The sequence below is a fragment of the Mus caroli genome, unplaced genomic scaffold, assembly GCF_978045245.1.
Source record: "Mus caroli unplaced genomic scaffold, Mus_caroli_1 scaffold_1, whole genome shotgun sequence".
Taxonomy (NCBI): Eukaryota; Metazoa; Chordata; class Mammalia; order Rodentia; family Muridae; genus Mus; species Mus caroli.
Window position 1 is genome coordinate 123867141 of NW_028227256.1, and position 13254 is coordinate 123880394.

Here is a 13254-nt window from a genome sequence, read left to right on the forward strand (position 1 = left end):
AGAACTTATGTTAAGGAAAAGAATGAATGAGAGGAAAGGAAGGAGGGAGGGAGGGAGGGAGAGAGGAAGGGAGAGAGAGAGAGAGAGAGAGAGAGAGAGAGAGAGAGAGAGAGAGAGAGAGAGAATGAAAACACAAATCAGGCATAGTTGTGCACACTTGTGAGTTCTATTTCTGGAGAATGAGAATCAGACCGGAGGGGAGATAGATACCCGGGCTTTCTAGTTAGCCAGCCTACTCTACTTGGCCAACTCAGGGTCAGTCTAAAAAGCAAGATGGGCTAGGGAGATGGCTCAGTGGCTAAGAATGATTGCTGCACAAACACAAAGACTCACGTTCAGATCTCCAGTGTTCATGTAGTAAGCTGGCCATAGTGTGCCCGTGCCTGTCACTACTGTGACAGTAGTAGTAGTTCAGGTTCACTGAGAGACCCTGTCTCAAGAGAATAAGCTGGATAGTGATAGAACACTACTGTCCTCAACCACACACATATACTACACACGTGTTCATGGCCATGCACATCCTCACACACATACCACTCATGTTCATGGCCATACACATCCTCACACATATGCCACATATGTGTACATGGCCACACACATATGGCACACGTGTTCCTGGCCATACACATCCATACACATATTCCACACACATGTTCATGGCCACACACACACGCCACTGCCACCACCACCACCCCAATAGATAGCACCTACAGAAAATAAACTTCCAGGTGAAGTCTTTCTTTGAGGTCCACATACATGTGAGGAAGAAAAAAAAAAGGCCTGAATACTTGTTAGCATCTTTGTCAGTGCCACAGGAATCAGATGCTATTGTTGGTGAGATTCTCACTTTGTGTTGGTCAATGGTGTTTTGATTTTTGTCATTCAAATGAGGGCTGCAGTTCAAGTGAAGCAAGCAACGCTGACCCTCGGGGCCATGTGTCTGCAGCAGTGACTCTCAGCTCTGGGCAGCGTCACACCCCTAGGGAACACTTGGCTCTAGCTGGAGTCGCTGTGGTTGTCACAGCTGGGAGGTCCTATTTATATCTTACGGAAAGAGATAGAGACACTGCCTAACAGGCTCTGCTATCCACAGCAGCCCACACAACAGAGGATTCTCCAACCTCAAATGTCAGCCATGCTGTGCCAAGCAACCCCAGTCTCCCAAGGTTTCGCTGCATTCTGATGGTAGATGTTAGTCCCAGGGATGGGCCGGGAAGACAGATGTCCAGAGCTGACAAGATGGCTCAGTAGTGACCACATGATCTGGTGACCTAGCATTCAGTCCCTGAAACCCAAACAAAAGTGATAAGAGAGAACCAACTCCACACACTTGAACATGCCATACAGGTATGTACACATACAATGTTTTACATACACATACACATCTCTCCCTCATATCATCACCACCACCGCCACTGCCACCATCATCAATAAGGGCTGGAAAGATGACTCAGTGGTTCACAGCACCTACTGCCTGAATTTGGTTCCTGACACCCACATTAGGTGGCTCACAGTCAGTTACCTATAGGTCCAGAGGATCCAGCATCCTCTTCTGGCCTCTGCAAGTACCTGTACTCATTTGCACACCCTTACTCCCCATGTATGCATAATTCAAAAGTAAGCTGGTTTTTTAACCTAACACTAGTGATAGATTAACAGTATAGGTAGGTGCCTGGTGTCATTGTGGCTTGCACCAAAAAGACAGAACTGTCTTCCCCCTGCAAACCAGCTTGTTTGTGATGCCTCCCTCACCCCTTCCCCTGTTTAGCTTCACAACTGGTCTTTGAGACCTACAGCAAAACAGATTACATTCTAAACTCCAATGCTTATTTTGGAAGCCTGACCTTAACGCCTTCCCTGGCCCACAACCAGTGCAGTTTTGGCAGTGAACATTGTGCTTTCTGCTTATATGAAAGGTAATTATTTCTTTTCATAAAAGAACCACTGATTCGGAATAACGATGGCACAAAGTACTGTGAAACAATGGATTTAAATTGCAGAATGTTGGATAGAAGAAAACCCGTTTTATTAATTTGAAGCAGAGTGTATATATAATTATCAAGATATGAGAGGGTACATTTAATGACTCAGGGAAAACAAATTATGCCCCCAAAGATCGACTTTACAGCATGAGGTACCCTCGCCAGCATACTTAGGGCACCTGGAGAAGAAGACAAACCAGAAAGAGATTGGAGTTGCCCACGAGGAGCGTCTGAATGGAACCGTAAAGTTTCTGCTTTGTTCTGCTAGTAGTGGCTGAAGAGGAAGGTTTCAGGCTCCAGGGTGAAGAGATGAGCTCTTGTTTTCAAGCAGTAGTGAACACACAGGTGGCAGGGGGTCCATTCCAAACTCAGGTGGGAAAAACTAGGCTGGGGAGGCAGCTCAGGTAGTGGAGAGTTTGCCTTTCACACCAGAAGCCTGCGGTTCTGTCCTCTGTACTTGGTAAGCCTTGTGTGGTGCTGCCAGCCTGTTAGGGTCCCTCAGACTCAGAAGGTAGAAGCAAGAGAGTCAGGAGTTCAAAGTCATCCTCTGCTATAAAGTGGGAGTTCCAGGATAGCTCCTGTACATTCATTTGCTTTCTATTGATGTGATAAAATGCTGACCCCAAACCAACTTTGGGGAGGAAAGGGTTTATTTCAGCTTATAGCTTATAGTACATCATGGAAGAAAGATCAGGCAGGATATGAAGCAGAGACCACAGATGAACACTGCTTACTGGCTTGACGTCAATGATTCTCTTAGCTTGTTTTGTTTAAGTGCAGTCCAGAACTATATGCCTAGGGGTGGCGCCACCCACAGTAGGCTGAGCCCTCCCACCTCAATCATGGATCCAGAAAATGCTGCCCTGGAGGATCAAGAAGGCTGAGTCTGATGAAGCAAGACTTTGCTGATACGCTCCTCCTAGACAAAAAGGGGTGGAGAGAGCAGCCCTTAGTGAAGAAAACCACAGGGCTCACTGTACTACCCAACATTTTCCCTAAAAAAAGAAAGAAAGAAAAAATGCTGCCATAGATTTGCCTACAGGCCAATCTGTTGGGAGCATTTCTTTCTCTTTCTCTTCCTTCCTTCCTTCCTTCCTTCCTTCCTTCCTTCCTTCCTTCCTTCCTTCCTTCTTTCCTTTCTCTCTCTCTCTCTCTCTCTCTCTCTCTCTCTTTCTCTCTCTCTCTCTCTCTCTCTCTCTCTCTCTCTCTCTCTCTCTCTCTCTCTCTTTCTTTCTTTCTTTCCCCCAAAGGAATCAGGAAGAGGACTCTCCACAAATTCTTTCTGCTGAATTGGGGCAACAATTTTTTAAAGGGGTGGGGAGGGGGGTAGTAAAGTATGCAAAACTGGTTAGACTTAAGAAAGCTAGCTTTAGCATCTCTTATCCATTCTGTATTCTTAGAAGTCTCAGGGCTTAACTCAAGTTGTGACTGGTTCCCTCTGAAAAGCTGGGTGAACTGAGTCCATCAGGAATCAGAAGTTATTCTTGAAGCCATTCTGGAAGCAAGTCTCTGGAAACAAAATTAGGAGGAAGGTGCCTGGAACAGCTAGTCTTTTCAATGTCTCCACAGACGAATCTTGTCAGAGCTACACATTCTGCAATATATGAATCTTATCACCAAAATATTAGTACTATTAAGTTATTCATATGGATTATACAGGGTTCACAGATCAGTTAAGGATGATGTTTTTGCCAATTGTTTGAGCAGGTGAAAGATAGCTATACTTTTTGAGTTAATTTTATCAATAACCACTTGTAATAAATCTTCATTCTTGCCATGTGAAGGGTGGCATGATGAATCTTAAGGATTCCACAGTCAACAAGATGTTTTGCCTAATTTTAGCTGAAGTTTGGGCTAGAGACATTTTGTTTTAAATTGAAATAGAAGTTTACAACAGAATGTTTACATGAATAACCATTAGGAGTAATTATCTGGCTACCTGTCTTAGCTCCACAAGTTCATTGTTGAAAACCATAACTAAGTTATTAGTGAAATTTCGTGTAGATATACCCAGTCAATATTTTATCTTCCGTCTTAACACCTGTAATAAATTGTTAGCTCCCTTTTTATGACCTTTGGTTAATTGTTTTACAACCTCTTGGAATGTGCTCTGAGTAGGAGAAACTCCTGTTACTATCTAAGAGCAATTAACTGGTGACACTTGGGAGACTGGCAGAATTCTCATTGTAGTTTTGACCATCAGAAAAGGACCTAATAGCAGTCCCACTATATAAAAGCTTAACAATCACTGATATTATTTTAGAAATTCTTATAGGATCATCATTAAGACTTACAAAGCCATCTATTTGTCTGTATAGTAACACTACTAGATAGTACATCTTTATGGATCTGCAGAGATCTGCTCCAAAGGGGTGGGCTATACTTAGTGATTGTTATATATGTTTAATAGTAACAGGAAATGCATATTAATAGCAGGAATCTTTCCTGAAAGAATCCCTTACAGCCTTGCTTAATAAGGGTGAGCTTATTGCAGATTATATAATAATCTGAAGCAGGCCATCTCAGGAAGATCACCAGCTAGTTATTAGCTTTTCCCATTATGGCTCCTGACAGAGTGGGGTGGTGAAGTCTCCCACTATTATCATGTAAGGTGCAATGTATGCTTGTGAATGTGGGTGCCCTTGCATTTGGAGCATAGATGTTCAGAATTGAGAGTTTCTCTTGGTATATTTCTTCTTTGATCAGTATGAAGTGTCCTTCCTTATCCTTTTTGATAACTTTTGGTTAAAAGTGCCTTTTATTTGATATTGGAATGGCTATTCAAGCTTGTTTCTTGGGACCATCTGCTTGGAAAATTGTTTTCCAGCCCTTTACTCTGAGGTGGGGTCTGTCTTTGTCACTGCGGTAGATTTCCTGTATGCAGTAAAATGCTGGGTCATGTTTACATATCTAGTTTGTTAGTCTGTGTCTTTTTATTGGGGAATTAAGTCCATTGATGTTAAGAGATATTAAGGAATAGTGATCGCTGCTTCCTGTTATTTTTTTATGTTATTTTTATATTTGTGTGGCTATCTTCTTTTGGGTTTGTTGAAAGATGATTATTTTCTTGCTTTTTCTAGGGCATACTTTCCCTCCTTGTGTTGGCATTTTTCATCTATTATCTTTTGTAGGGCTGGATTTGTGGAAAGATATTGTGTAAATTTGGTTTTGTCATGGAATATATTGTTTTCTCCATCTATGGTAAGTGAGGGTTTTGCTGGATATAGTAGCCTTGCCTGGCATTTGAGTTCTCTTACCATCTGTATGACATCTGCCCAGGACCTTCTAGCTTTTTAGTCTCTGGTGAGAAGTCTGGTGTAATTCTGATAGATCTACCTTTATGTTACTTGACCTTTTTCCCTTACTGCTTTTAATATTCTTTCTTTGTTTTGTGCATTTGGTGTTTTGACTATTGTGTGACGGGAGAAATTTCTTTTCTGGTCCAATCTATTTGGAGTTCTGTAGGCTTCTTGTATATTCATGGACATCTCTTTCTTTAGATTAGGGAATTTTTCTTCTATAATTTTGCTGAAGATATTTGCTGAGTTCTGTAGGCTTCTTGTATATTCATGGACATCTCTTTCTTTAGATTAGGGAATTTTTCTTCTATAATTTTGCTGAAGATATTTACTGACCCTTTGAGTTAGGAATCCTCACTCTCTTCTATATCTATCATCCTTAGGTTTGGTCTTCTCATTGTGGTCCTGGATTTCCTGGATGTTTTGGGTTAGAAGCTTTTTGCATTTTGCATTTTCTTTGACAGTTGTGTCAATGTTTTCTGTGGTATCTTCTGCACCTGAGATTCTCTCCTCTATCTCTTGTATTCTGTTGGTGATGCTTTCATCTATGATGCTTAGGAACATTTTTCCTAGGTTTTCTATCTCCAGGGTTCTCTCTCTTTGTGATTTCTTTATTGTTTCTACTTCTATTTTTAGATCCTGGATGGTTTTGTTCAATTCCTTCACTTGTTTGTTTGTGTTTTCCTACAATTCTATAAGGGACTTTTGTGTTTTCTCTTTAAGGGTTTCTACCTGTTTACCTGTGTTCTCCTGTATTTCTTTAAGGGAGTTATTTATGTCCTTTTTAAAGTCCTCCATCATCATCATCATGAGATGTGATTTTAAATCAGAGTCTTGCTTTTCTGGTGTGTTGGGGTATCCCAGGACTCACTGTGGTGGGAGAACTGGGTTCTGATGATGCCAAGTAGCCTTGGTTTCTGTTGCTTGTGTCCTTGCTCTTGCCTCTCACCATCTGGTTATCTTTGGTGTTAGCTGTCCTTGCTGTCTATGACTGTGGCTTGTCCCTCCTACAAGCCTGTGTGTCAGTACTCCTGAGAGATCAGTTCTCTCCAGGAGCAGTTTGGGTATGGAGAGCTGTGGCACAGGATCAGCTCTGGGATGCAGTAGGAAACTGGAAGGATCCTGTCCTTGGCTGTTCCTTAGTTCCTGTGTCCTGAGGGTTCTGTACAGGTCCCTCTGAACAGAAGTGGTGTTCTTATCTGTGCTCACAGGTGTGTCCACACTCCTGGGAGACCAGCTCTCTCCCAGTGGTATTTGGGTCTAGAGCACTGTGGCACAGGATCAGCTCCGGGAGCAGATCAGATCCCGGGAGGATCCTTGGGAGCATTTCTTAATTTCTTAATCTCGGGAGATTTTCCTCTTTCTTTCCAGATGATCTTAGCTTGTGTCATTTGACAAAAAACTAATCTGAATAGCTTGCTTGTTTGAGATTCTGTCTCGAAATGAGGTCATGGGAGTTGAAGAGTTACCTCAGTGCTTATGAGCACCTGCTGAGCTTCAAGAGGACTAGAGTTCAGTTCCTCCCATCCTAGTTAAGCAACTCACAACTACCTGTAACTACAGCTCCAGGGGATTGATTGGCCATCTTTTTCTGACCTGTACAGGCAGCTAAAAGAATGCAAGTGCACATCACACACACACACACACACACACACACACACACACACACACACACACATAAATTAAAACAAGTCTTTAAAGAATGGTAGAGTTTGTGGCTCATGAGGTCCTGTCTCTCTCTGAGGAGCTACAGACAGTTAATGGTTGCTGAGGGAGGGCGTAATATTTCCTTGTGTGGCACGGCCACTGGTAAGGTGTGTGTACCCTATTCATACTCCTGTGAGCAACCTGGATTAAACTCAATAGATACATTAATAAAAACAATGAAAATAGAAGTGGGAGCTAGTTGAGAAGAAAGGAATCAATAGGATTGGGGGAAAGGGAGAGGGTAATGAGGGGATTGTGAATATATATATATATATATATATATATATATATATATATATATATATATGTGTGTGTGTGTGTGTGTGTGTATGCATATAAATGTCTTGAAGCCCATTAATTACAGTGATTTCATGTTAATAAAGAGCTTCCGGTTGAGACTACTGATGATGTAAGTAGGAGGCAAACATCTGAAATTAGAGAAAAGAATGAGGCCTGAGGGGAGAGATTTGAGAGCTGCATCACTCTGAAGCTAGAACTGTGGGGCCACGATGAGCCATGGGAGGAAGTGAGATACCATCTTGATTCCCAAAGGTAGAACTTCATGAATGCCCTGGTGACTTACTTCCTGAGGAGACAACCCAGTGAAGGTTTGTGATCCCTGGGGAACTGGGGATCTGGCAGAATGTAAAATACTTTACCCCAAGCCATTAGTTTGGGCATATTCATTTAAAGGCAGTTGACTCTTTGCTTCTAGTGCTGTGGGAAAGGAAAGACTGTGAAAAGTATATCTTGAGACCCAGAAGGCCCAGGTTCAAACCCAGGCTCTGCCATTCATGCCTTGGCAGAGTGGGCAGGTTAGTTAACGTTTCACCTGAGTTTCCTCTTCTGTGACATGGGGAAATAGTACCCTTTTTTCAGGATGATGTAGGAAACTGGACTCGTCATAATTACTTTCCTCTTGCTGTGACTAAATGTCTGGCAAAAACACATCATGGAGAGGAAGGCTTTATTTTGGCTCACAGTTTAAGAGTGCAGTCTATCATGGCAGGACAGTCATGGCAGCAAGAGCTTGACTTGACTGCTCACATGGCATCCTGGAGGCAGGAAGCAGGAAGATGGGTGTGGCGCTTGGTTCACTTTTTCCATTTTTATTGAGTTCAGGACTCCTGCCCATGGGATGGTACTGCCCATATTCAGGGTGAGTTTTCACTCTGGAGATGTCCTCACAGACATGCCTAGAGGTGTGTCTCCTGGGTGACCCTAAATCCAGATCGTGTAGAGACTAACCATGGAAGCAGCAGGTAAATCAAACAGTGTATGAATAGCAGCGTGTTGCTGCGAGTCAGTGTGAGCGGAGATACCCAGCAAATGTTTGTCCAACTGAGCACCCTCCACTGACACACACTGCACACAGCAGGCCACTCACTGTACAGAGGACAGCGTGGGTGGCCCTACCTTCTTTCACTTCTGGAATATCCCATCTGCCATTAGCCTGGTATGGGAATTCCTAAAAGCCCCTGGAAATCTGATCGCTGTGTTATCACAAGGGGAAGGGCCTCTCCCATTTTGAAGGCTGAGATAACACTCTAAGATCATCTATTCTGTTATCTGTTAGTGGCTTGTTATAAAAACTGTAAGATTTTTGTGAAATTCTATCCTCTCACATGATTTAGAGGTATTAACATTTATGTATTTGCTTATTTATTTGAACAGGTAAAATAACAGGTAGTTAAGGATTACCTTCAACTCCTGATGCTCCTGCCTCCGCCTCTGGAGTGCTGGGTTATAAGTGTGCACCACCACACCTTTTTGTGCAGTGGTAAGCATCTATCCGGGGCTTCTCACAGGCCAGACAAGCACTCTAGCGCTGTGATGTGTCCTCAGCACTAGAGGTGGTCTCCCTGCCCTGGGGACTGAAGCTTCTGCATTGGGTTGCACTTCATATCAGAGACAGGATTTGGGCAAGATGAAATTAGGCTTGTTTGTTTTGATCAGAAGATGACAGCCATCGCTTGCTCTAATTTGTCTTAATGAGGTACGTGCAGACAGTGATGACTTGGGCTCACATATGGTGTCGGTTCCGCAGACGGTTCAGTCACCGACACATCTGCTTTCTCCCACGTGCTCCCTTGTCTTTTGCTGTTTTCTTCTTCACCTGTTTGTGTTTGACGCCTAGTTCCACAGACGCATTCTGGACCTCAAGGCTTAAAAATAGAGAAGCCACTCTGGAGTAAAGCTGTTTTCGTAGGAATGAAGAGATATGACGGATGGGGTTTTAAGAGGTTTTTCTGTTAGGCTGTGCTCTTGACTTTGCACAGCCAGGATTTCTACAATCAGGTTATCCCCGGGAGGGTCAGATGCTAGCTGCTGGTGGTTTTATAGTGGTGCTGGCAGTGTACCTCTGGGTCTCAGACATAGTAGGCAAGTGCTCTACCACTAATTTGTAACCTCAGCTACTTTGTAGGGTGTGTGTGTGTGTGTGTGTGTGTGTTACCAACTGATCCATTTCCCCAGCCCCTTGTCCTGTGTTTCTTAATTCTCAGTCCTTAGATGCTTTTTCCTTTGCCTGAAAGACCCTTTGGATCCCTGTGCCTTTTAGCCTTATGAATGGCCTTCAACCTCTGCAGCCACTTGGGGGTGGGAATGCCTTCTAGGACTCTTTCTTCATCCACGCATAAAGGGTATACAATTCCTACACCTCCTGCCCCGTCAAACTCAGGCAGACCCAAAGCAGTGCTTAACCCTTCCCTGTGTCTTCTCATTGCATGTGAGGAGGGGACTGCCTACTGGGGAGTATTTTGTTCTCAAGGGAAGACAGTCATTAACCTGTCTAAACTCTATACTAATAGAACCTTCTGGGTAATTGCTTTCATTAACAATGGTTAAGGCAAGCATTACAAGTTATAGCAAGATTTTCAGAGAACAAAGTAAATATTTAAAACTTCATTTCAGGGTACAGTTAGGCTAGGGCAGAGAAAAGATTAGTATGTGCTGGGTCTGATCTTATCTGTCACCGAAGCGAGGCACTTGGCTGAAGTTGTCCTCATTTCTCTTCAGTGGCTTTCTGAAGCCTAGCTCTGGGGAGACAGATGTGTGTTCCAGAAGATAGGGGCAAGGTCGATTTTCTTCTTACATTTCTGTCAGAACCGAGTGACATGGTGACAAAGATTAACTGCCTTCCCTGTCCTACCGAGGAATGCTGTGAGGATTAAGAAGGTGGCCTCTGGCTTGCAGCTCTGCCGTGCCAGGAGGACAGTTGTTTCTTTAGGGCACAGGGCCATTAGCAGCAGCTGAGTTGGCTAAGAATGCCCACTGCCCGAGTGTGCCAGGGCCAAGCAGTGCTCAGGGCTCCTGAGCTGTCATCCAGGACACCTGGGAATTCACTGAGCTGTGATTTTCATGCCCGCGGGCTCCAAGTGTCCAGAACAAGCCAAGTTCCTGCTTATGTGTGTAAGTGAATTACTGGGTTGTGTTTTCAAGTGGAAGCTCAGACAAAAACCTGTTTTCCCTGTCAGGAAGAGGGATGCAATTGGACTGTTCAAATGTTACAAATTATAGCTGAGCCACAAGATGTAATAGAAAATAGCCATTCTCCTCCAACCCAGGGACTGACTGAGTTGGATCATCTGCTGGATACTCTATGTCCTGCCAGATTGGAGACAGGGAGATGAGTAAACCCACTGTATAAATACATAAATGTGCAGTTGGTCCAGCAGCGACGCAAGGGGGTGGTGTTGTCAGTTGGGTGTTAAAGAAGACCCTCTCAAGAAGAGAGATTGGGCCAACACCTCTGAAAGGGAGAAGGGAACCCAAGGACTATCTAGCGAAGGTTCCAGAGAGAAGAACCAGCCTTCTCAAAGCTCCAGGCCACATTCTGGTGGGGTGTATTTAAGACACACAGGTATGACATCTACTGTGGAAAGTGAGTTATTAGCCAAACTGAAAATGGAAATGGATATGGATGCTAATCTTCACTGTCCGACTGACTGGCTTTAGCAGTATCTTGGACACACACCTCCGAACGTATGCCTAAGGATGTTTCCAGAAAGTTGTAGCTGAGGTATGAAGGTCCCGTCTGAGTGTGGATGGCACCACTTCATAGCTGGAGTCTAGGACTGAATAACAAGGCAAAGCGAGCCGAGCACCAAAGTCCATCTCTCTGCTTCCTGACTGGGAGAAAGGGGACCAGCTACCCCATGCTCTTGTCGCTGTGATTTTCATGTCACTAGACTCTGCTTGCTCAGTCCCTGAGCCAAAGCCAACCTTCCTTCCTCAGTTTTCTTTTGTCAGGTATTTTGTAACAATAAAAACCATGTCTAATACAGACATCATTTTCTAAACTGTATCATCTCCCACTTATATTTTGTTGGCTGACGCAGGGCACCTGTGTGAGTGGTGTTGGTATTGTGGGGTTGTGGCTGTGTTCACAAGGTGGCTCTGACTAGTGAGGGTGCAGCGTGTGCAGCAATGTGAGTACAAGTCTCTGAGTGGGATCCAAAATAGCCATCAGGAAGACTCAGGCCAAGTCATTTTAGAAAGCACCCGTCTCAGCTCTGCCATCTGCCCAGATACTAGCAGAACCATGACCCCGGGGGCCAGAGATTTGCACACATGGCTGCCCTGGCCTACATTGGGATTTCTGGAAAAGTTACTTGATCTTTGTTTCTTCTATAACTAGACTTTCATGGCATTTTAGAAGGCAATGAGATTGAGACATTCGAACATTTCCCTCAAATCAAGGAAGCACGACTTTCCAAGGTCTTTAGTGTATACTTCTAGCCTTATCTGAACAGTGATGGGGTGTGAAGTTTTAATTGAATGTATAGCCATGCCTATTTGAGGGTTTATTGCCTGTGGCTGCATTTGTGCTACAGAACCAGAATTGAATAGTTACAAAGGGAACTGTATTGTTCACCATGCCAAAATGTTTATTCTCTAGCTCTTCCCAGAAAAAAAGCCAGCCGCCCTCTGGTTTACATGAATAGGACTACTTCAGATGCCTGTGTTGTCTCTGATACCACGCATACCACCCACCACATTTGTGGGATGTTAATAAATTGATTTAAAGGAATAATTTTATTTTGGAGAGCTTAATATCCTTAAGCACAAATTATCTTAAAACACTTTACTAATTCCTCTAAGCGGATGTGTAGAACATTTATCCTGTTTTCCCAGACAAGGTGGGCAAGGATGCATAATCTGCCCAGTGTAGAGGAAGCATAGGCTAGGACTCCGGGCTCATTTAGGATATCCTGGGTCTCGTGATGTCCACAGATGCTAAGACAGTTGGGTACTTTTCTTAAATATCAACTTGTTATTGATATTTAAAGTCACCCGGGGGACATCTGATGATGAAAAAGCTTAAGGCTCAGGAACAGAAGGTTGGACAAGAGTCTGAACAATTTGATGGCTTGGATATAATCTTAAGTGTCAGATGTTGGGGCTGGGTATGCAGCTCAGTAGGTAGGATACGTGCCTTGCGTGCACCAAGCTGCTAGGCTCCATCCCCAGCACTGTATAAACTGGCCATGGTGGGGCACACCTGTGATCCCAGCTCTCAGGAGATGGAGGGAGAAGGACCAGAGGCTCAGGGCCATCCTTGTCTGTATAGTGAGCTTGAAGCCATCCTGACACAACTGGGACCCTTCCTCCAAAACAAAACCTCCTCAAATGTACAGGACGCTGGCTTTTGTAAGCTTGGATATTTTGGATTATTTTACCAGTGAACAAATACCCTTTGCTTTTCCTATTAGGCAACATAGATGCCCTTGAACTTTCAAGTAGGATTACATCTTCATGCACCTATCACAAGTCCAAGGTATCAGTAAGCTGAAGATGTGTGGGGAAACCTAGCCTGTGAACATCCCGCCATAGCAACACAGCATTCATCTGCATGTTATTGGTTGTTTGCCCTACTGCTCATGGGACTGGGAGCTGTGGCTTTTCTCCATCCCCACCATAAGACAGAACCAGACTGTGCATCAGTAGCTTGGGGAAAGATACAAATTCAAAACATTTTCAAATGTGGCTTCTGATGCATGGCTGTTGCTTTTGGACCATCAAAAAATGAAAAAAAAAAATTTGCAGGTGAGAATATAGCTTAGTGGTAGAGTGGGCTTGCCTAGCATGCATGGTGATGGAGCATTAAATATGAGATTTGATAGCACTTGTATCTCCCAAAGTCATTACAAGGGGGAATCTTCATAAAGTTGAATGTGCCTCTGTGTGTGTGTGTCTCTGTGTGTGTGCATGTACGTGTGTGTGTGTGTGTGTAAATAGACAATAGAGAAGAGAAAGATTCAACA

General features: G+C 43.7%; 1 protein-coding gene and 1 non-coding gene across 6 annotated transcripts in view; both read left to right on the forward strand.

Annotated features, from left to right (window-relative positions):
• Mgat5 (alpha-1,6-mannosylglycoprotein 6-beta-N-acetylglucosaminyltransferase) overlaps positions 1–13254 on the forward strand; it is a 281462-nt gene that overhangs the window by 121016 nt on the left and 147192 nt on the right. The gene's annotated exons all lie outside the window — the stretch shown is intronic.
• LOC115032436 (small Cajal body-specific RNA 4) lies at positions 2845–2974 on the forward strand. The gene has a single exon (XR_003838113.1).